The following is a 7368-nucleotide window of genomic DNA, read 5'->3' as shown; positions in this document are numbered from 1 at the left end:
CTAGACAACCCTCTGAAGCTTTATACCCACCCATTCAGTGTTCTCACCCTTAAAGCTTTAGCCCCACCCATTCAGCATCGTTCAAACCCTCTGAAGCTTTAGCCCCACCCATTCAGTTCATTCTTCACACCCTCTGAAGCTTTAGCCCCACCCATTCAGCATCGTTCACACCCTCTGAAGCTTTAGCCCCACCCATCTGTTTAAGGACTCACATGTGAGGCCTTGTACTAAACAACCAAAGGTTTCTAGACTAAAGCCTGGTTTATACTAACAGTGTGTTGCGTACATTTAATCTGGAGTGCCAGTGTGAGCTCTGGGCGATCGTAAACTCAGTGTTGTCAGATTGTTCTTTCTTCAATTCCGAGCGTTACGCTCTCGGAGAATTCAGACCGTACTGGACCCTATGGACCCTCTGGCTGAGGAGTAGGGTTGATCCGACTGTTCTGTACTGGCAACAGCAGCCCAAACTAACTCAACAGTTGCCTAGTGACATCATGAACATTCTGATGAAATAGTTACTTGCCTAATGGAGTCTTTTGTTAATAAGACATGTAGCTAGCTAGCTAAACAATGAACCATAATCCCAACTCAAAGCGTTACGACCCTGCATGAATCTGCAGGTAGCTAATCATCCAGGTTCAATGTTAGCTAGCGAGCATTAGGCTAATAACTAGCAATGCAAATGGCTCTGAGAGACAAAATAATATTACTACACTGATCATACATGTAACGTTAGCTAACGAGCCAAACAGTTAACGTTAGCTTGTTTAAACTTGAAATTAAAATGACTCATCCTCTCTCCTCCTCTCTCATCCTCTCTCATTCTCTCATCCGCTCTCATTCTCTCACCCTCTCTCATACGCTCTCATCCTCTCTCATCCGCTCTCATCCTCTCTCATTCTCTCTCATCCTCTCTCATCCTGCTCTCATCCTCTCTCATCCGTTCTCATCCGCTCTCATCCTCTCTCATCCTCTCTCATCCTCTCGTCCTCTCTCGTCCTCTCAATCATTTTCTCTCACTCTCTCTCATCCTCTCTTTCTCTCATCCTCTCTCAACCTAGAGGAAGGCTCTCATTTGACTTCAGAACACCAAATAAACCATACTTTTAAACAAACACAGCCCCTGAGATTAGGAACATGTGTGTGTGTATGTGGGTGTGTGTACATGTGTGCGTGGGTGTGTGTGCGGTTCGATGTTTGTGTGTGTTTACAGTTGTTGGCAAGGACATTGTGATCTTCTATTCATCCTCTCTGAGGGTCAGGAAGAGGTTTACCATCTATCTGACACCAGATGGACTCATCCATCTCTCTCTCTTTGTCTCTTTGTCTCTCTCTCTCTCTCTCTCCTATTGCCCTCTCTCTCTCCTATTGCCCTCACTCTCTCTCCCCTTCTCTCTCTCTCTCTCCTATTGCCCTCTCTCTCTCTCCTATTGCCCTCTCTCTCTCACTCCCTCTCTCTCTCTCTCTCTCTCTCTCTCTCTCTCTCCCTCTCTCTCTCCCATTCCCCCTCCCTCTCTCTCTGTCTCTGTCTCTTTCTCTCTCTCTCTCTCTCTCTCTCTCCTATTGCCCTCTCTCTCTCTCTCTCTGTCTCTCTCTCTCTCCTATTGCCCTCTCTCTCTTTCCTATTGCCCTCTCTCTCTCTCCCTCCCTCTCTCTCTCTCTCTCTCTCTCCTATTGCCCTCTCTCTCTCCCCCTGTCTCTCTCTTTCTCTCTCTCTCTCCTTCCCCCTCTCTCTCTCTCTCCTATTGCCCTCTCTCTCTCCCTCTCTATCTCTCCTATTGCCCTCTCTCTCTCTCTCTCTCTCTCTCTCTCTCTCTCTCTCTCTCTCTCTCTCTCTCTCTCTCTCTCCCCCTCATCCAATCTCTTACTCATCCAATCACATTAACCGTTACTCATCCAATCACATTAACCGTTACTCTCTCTCTGCTTCTTGTTCCGTTGGCACGCAAATGTATTAATCGTTTCCAAAAGTAAGGCGTCCATAGAGACACAAACCAGCTCTACTGGTAGTACTGCTGCTACCACCAGTACTGCACCTGTCAACGACCCAGCTCTACTGGTAGTACTGCTGCTGTTCTGCTTCCACGACCACATCCAATGCTGACATCAGTAATTCTACATTTGTTGTTAGCCCAGCTAGCATGGACACTGACAGTTGTGAATCCGTTGTAGTTGAAGAGCTACTGTCCCCTTACCTGGGAAAGCACCAAGCTACTGTCCCCTTACCTGGGAAAGCACCAAGCTACTGTCCCCTTACCTGGGAAAGCACCAAGCTACTGCCCCCTTACCTGGGAAAGCACCAAGCTACTGTCCCCCTTACCTGGGAAAGCACCAAGCTACTGCCCCCTTACCTGGGAAAGCACCAAGCTACTGTCCCCCTTACCTGGGAAAGCACCAAGCTACTGCCCCTTACCTGGGAAAGCACCAAGCTACTGTCCCCCTTACCTGGGAAAGCACCAAGCTACTGTCCCCTTACCTGGGAAAGCACCAAGCTACTGCCCCCTTACCTGGGAAAGCACCAAGCTACTGCCCCTTACCTGGGAAAGCACCAAGCTACTGCCCCCTTACCTGGGAAAGCACCAAGCTACTGTCCCCTTACCTGGGAAAGCACCAAGCTACTGTCCCCCTTACCTGGGAAAGCACCAAGCTACTGTCCCCCTTACCTGGGAAAGCACCAAGCTACTGCCCCCTTACCTGGGAAAGCACCAAGCTACTGTCCCCCTTACCTGGGAAAGCACCAAGCTACTGTCCCCTTACCTGGGAAAGCACCAAGCTACTGTCCCCCTTACCTGGGAAAGCACCAAGCTACTGTCCCCCTTACCTGGGAAAGCACCAAGCTACTGTCCCCCTTACCTGGGAAAGCACCCAACAACAGACAGGGACGTTGAACCATCGAAGAGGAGCAGATGTGATGAGAACTACATTGATTTGGGGTTCACTTAGTAGTGCCTTTCCTCAGCCACAGTGTGTTATATATGTCCTACAGTATTATCTCACAACTCGATGAAACCTTCACTTATACTGGGAGTAGTGCCTTTCCTCAGCCACAGTGTGTTATATATGTCCTACAGTATTATCCCACAACTCGATGAAACCTTCACTTATACTGGGAGTAGTGCCTTTCCTCAGCCACAGTGTGTTATATATGTGCTACAGTATTATCTCACAACTCGATGAAACCTTCACTTATACTGGGAGTAGTGCCTTTCCTCAGCCACAGTGTGTTATATGTCCTACAGTATTATCCCACAACTCGATGAAACCTTCACTTATACTGGGAGTAGTGCCTTTCCTCAGCCACAGTGTGTTATATGTGCTACAGTAGTATCTCACAACTCGATGAAACCTTCACTTATACTGGGAGTAGTGCCTTTCCTCAGCCACAGTGTGTTATATGTCCTACAGTATTATCCCACAACTCGATGAAACCTTCACTCTTTACGCAGACATTTAGAAACAAAACATGGCAATTTGAAAAATATGTCACGGGACAGGTATAAAAGCAACAGATACCATTAATAAGAAGGTGCTAGAAGCGTCTTATATGGTGAGCTACCGAGTGGCTGGGACAGGCAAGACCCATACTGTTGTAGAGGAGTGGCTGGGACAGGCAAGACCCATACTATTGTAGAGGAGTGGCTGGGACAGACAAGCCCCATACTATTGTGGAGGAGTGGCTAGGACAGACAAGCCCCATACTATTGTGGAGGAGTGGCTAGGACAGACAAGCCCCATACTATTGTAGAGGAGTGGCTGGGACAGGCAAGCCCCATACTATTGGGAAGGAGTGGCTGGGACAGACAAGCCCCATACTATTGTGGAGGAGTGGCTAGGACAGACAAGCCCCATACTATTGTGGAGGAGTGGCTAGGACAGACAAGCCCCATACTATTGTAGAGGAGTGGCTGGGACAGGCAAGCCCCATACTGTTGTGGAGGAGTGGCTAGGACAGACAAGCCCCATACTATTGTGGAGGAGTGGCTAGGACAGACAAGCCCCATACTATTGTAGAGGAGTGGCTGGGACAGGCAAGCCCCATACTATTGTGGAGGAGTGGCTAGGACAGACAAGCCCCATACTATTGTGGAGGAGTGGCTAGGACAGACAAGCCCCATACTATTGTAGAGGAGTGGCTGGGACAGGCAAGCCCCATACTATTGTGGAGGAGTGGCTAGGACAGACAAGCCCCATACTATTGTGGAGGAGTGGCTAGGACAGACAAGCCCCATACTATTGTGGAGGAGTGGCTAGGACAGACAAGCCCCATACTATTGTGGAGGAGTGGCTAGGACAGACAAGCCCCATACTATTGTGGAGGAGTGGCTGGGACAGACAAGCCCCATACTATTGTGGAGGAGTGGCTGGGACAGACAAGCCCCATACTATTGTAGAGGAGTGGCTGGGACAGGCAAGACCCATACTGTTGTAGAGGAGTTGCTAGGACAGACAAGCCCCATACTATTGTGGAGGAGTGGCTTAGGACAGACCAGCCCCATACTATTGTAGAGGAGTGGCTGGGACAGGCAAGACCCATACTGTTGTAGAGGAGTTGCTAGGACAGACAAGCCCCATATTATTGTGGAGGAGTGGCTAGGACAGACAAGCCCCATACTATTGTGGAGGAGTGGCTAGGACAGACAAGCCCCATACTATTGTGGAGGAGTGGCTGGGACAGGCAAGACCCATACTATTGTGGAGGAGTGGCTGGGACAGACAAGCCTCTTACTATTGTAGAGGAGTGGCTGGGACAGGCAAGACCCATACTGTTGTAGAGGAGTGGCTGGGACAGGCAAGCCCCATACTATTGTGGAGGAGTGGCTAGGACAGACAAGCCCCATACTATTGTGGAGGAGTGGCTAGGACAGACAAGCCCCATACTATTGTGGAGGAGTGGCTAGGACAGGGAAGCCCCTTACTATTGTAGAGGAGTGGCTGGGACAGGCAAGCCCCATACTATTGTGGAGGAGTGGCTAGGACAGACAAGCCCCATACTGTTGTAGAGGAGTGGCTGGGACAGGCAAGCCCCATACTATTGTGGAGGAGTGGCTGGGACAGGCAAGACCCATACTGTTGTAGAGGAGTGGCTGGGACAGGCAAGACCCATACTATTGTAGAGGAGTGGCTGGGACAGACAAGCCCCATACTATTGTGGAGGAGTGGCTAGGACAGACAAGCCCCATACTATTGTGGAGGAGTGGCTAGGACAGACAAGCCCCATACTATTGTAGAGGAGTGGCTGGGACAGGCAAGCCCCATACTGTTGTGGAGGAGTGGCTAGGACAGACAAGCCCCATACTATTGTGGAGGAGTGGCTAGGACAGACAAGCCCCATACTATTGTAGAGGAGTGGCTGGGACAGGCAAGCCCCATACTATTGTGGAGGAGTGGCTAGGACAGACAAGCCCCATACTATTGTGGAGGAGTGGCTAGGACAGACAAGCCCCATACTATTGTAGAGGAGTGGCTGGGACAGGCAAGCCCCATACTATTGTGGAGGAGTGGCTAGGACAGACAAGCCCCATACTATTGTGGAGGAGTGGCTAGGACAGACAAGCCCCATACTATTGTGGAGGAGTGGCTAGGACAGACAAGCTCCATACTAGTGTAGAGGAGTGGCTGGGACAGGCAAGCCCCATACTATTGTGGAGGAGTGGCTAGGACAGACAAGCCCCATACTATTGTGGAGGAGTGGCTAGGACAGACAAGCCCCATACTATTGTGGAGGAGTGGCTAGGACAGACAAGCCCCATACTATTGTGGAGGAGTGGCTAGGACAGACAAGCCCCATACTATTGTGGAGGAGTGGCTGGGACAGACAAGCCCCATACTATTGTGGAGGAGTGGCTGGGACAGACAAGCCTCTTACTATTGTAGAGGAGTGGCTGGGACAGGCAAGACCCATACTGTTGTAGAGGAGTTGCTAGGACAGACAAGCCCCATACTATTGTGGAGGAGTGGCTAGGACAGACCAGCCCCATACTATTGTAGAGGAGTGGCTGGGACAGGCAAGACCCATACTGTTGTAGAGGAGTGGCTGGGACAGGCAAGCCCCATACTATTGTGGAGGAGTGGCTAGGACAGACAAGCCCCATACTATTGTAGAGGAGTGGCTGGGACAGGCAAGACCCATACTGTTGTAGAGGAGTGGCTGGGACAGGCAAGACCCATACTGTTGTAGAGGAGTGGCTGGGACAGGCAAGCCCCATACTATTGTGGAGGAGTGGCTAGGACAGACAAGCCCCATACTATTGTGGAGGAGTGGCTGGGACAGGCAAGACCCATACTGTTGTAGAGGAGTGGCTGGGACAGGCAAGCCCCATACTATTGTGGAGGAGTGGCTAGGACAAACAAGCCCCATACTATTGTGGAGGAGTGGCTAGGACAGACAAGCCCCATACTATTGTGGAGGAGTGGCTAGGACAGGGAAGCCCCTTACTATTGTAGAGGAGTGGCTGGGACAGGCAAGCCCCATACTATTGTCGAGGAGTGGCTGGGACAGGCAAGCCCCTTACTATTGTGGAGGAGTGGCTGGGACAGGCAAGCCCCTTACTATTGTAGAGGAGTGGCTGGGACAGACAAGCCCCTTACTATTGTGGAGGAGTGGCTGGGACAGGCAAGCCCCATACTATTGTCGAGGAGTGGCTGGGACAGACAAGCCCCATACTATTGTGGAGGAGTGGCTAGGACAGACAAGCCCCATACTATTGTGGAGGAGTGGCTAGGACAGGGAAGCCCCTTACTATTGTAGAGGAGTGGCTAGGACAGGGAAGCCCCTTACTATTGTAGAGGAGTGGCTAGGACAGACAAGCCCCATACTATTGTGGAGGGAGTGGCTAGGACAGGCAAGACCCATACTGTTGTAGAGGAGTGGCTGGGACAGGCAAGACCCATACTGTTGTAGAGGAGTGGCTAGGACAGACAAGCCCCATACTATTGTGGAGGAGTGGCTAGGACAGACAAGCCCCCATACTATTGTGGAGGAGTGGCTGGGACAGGAAGCCCCATACTATTGTAGAGGAGTGGCTGGGACAGGCAAGCCCCTTACTATTGTGGAGGAGTGGCTGGGACAGGCAAGCCCCTTACTATTGTAGAGGAGTGGCTGGGACAGACAAGCCCCTTACTATTGTAGAGGAGTGGCTGGGACAGGCAAGCCCCATACTATTGTGGAGAACTTAACTATTCCTGCTACCGCGGATATGGCTGGGACAATACTGGGGGAAAAGGCCCCAAAAAACTATACAGACAACCTCTCCATCAAACAACACTGTTTCACGACTCATCAGTGACATGGCAGAAGATGTTTTGAAACAATTAGTGCTTCGCATACAAGCCTGTGAATTATATGTGTTACAGCTGGATGAGTCAACA

The 7368-nt window shown here is 50.7% G+C and overlaps 1 long non-coding RNA gene across 1 annotated transcript; it reads right to left on the bottom strand.

The window, feature by feature from the left end:
- Positions 1-2428: 2428 nt before the first annotated feature.
- Positions 2429-2816, bottom strand: LOC127927618 (uncharacterized). The gene is made up of 3 exons (XR_008128209.1): positions 2727-2816; positions 2538-2663; positions 2429-2507 (listed from the first exon to the last, which is right to left on the bottom strand). It is a non-coding gene; the product is annotated as an uncharacterized LOC127927618 (long non-coding RNA).
- Positions 2817-7368: the final 4552 nt, after the last annotated feature.

Source organism: Oncorhynchus keta, unplaced genomic scaffold, assembly GCF_023373465.1.
Source record: "Oncorhynchus keta strain PuntledgeMale-10-30-2019 unplaced genomic scaffold, Oket_V2 Un_scaffold_1579_pilon_pilon, whole genome shotgun sequence".
In the NCBI taxonomy this organism is placed as follows: Eukaryota; Metazoa; Chordata; class Actinopteri; order Salmoniformes; family Salmonidae; genus Oncorhynchus; species Oncorhynchus keta.
Note: the sequence above shows the minus strand (reverse complement) of the source record. Positions and strands in the feature narration are given on the sequence as shown.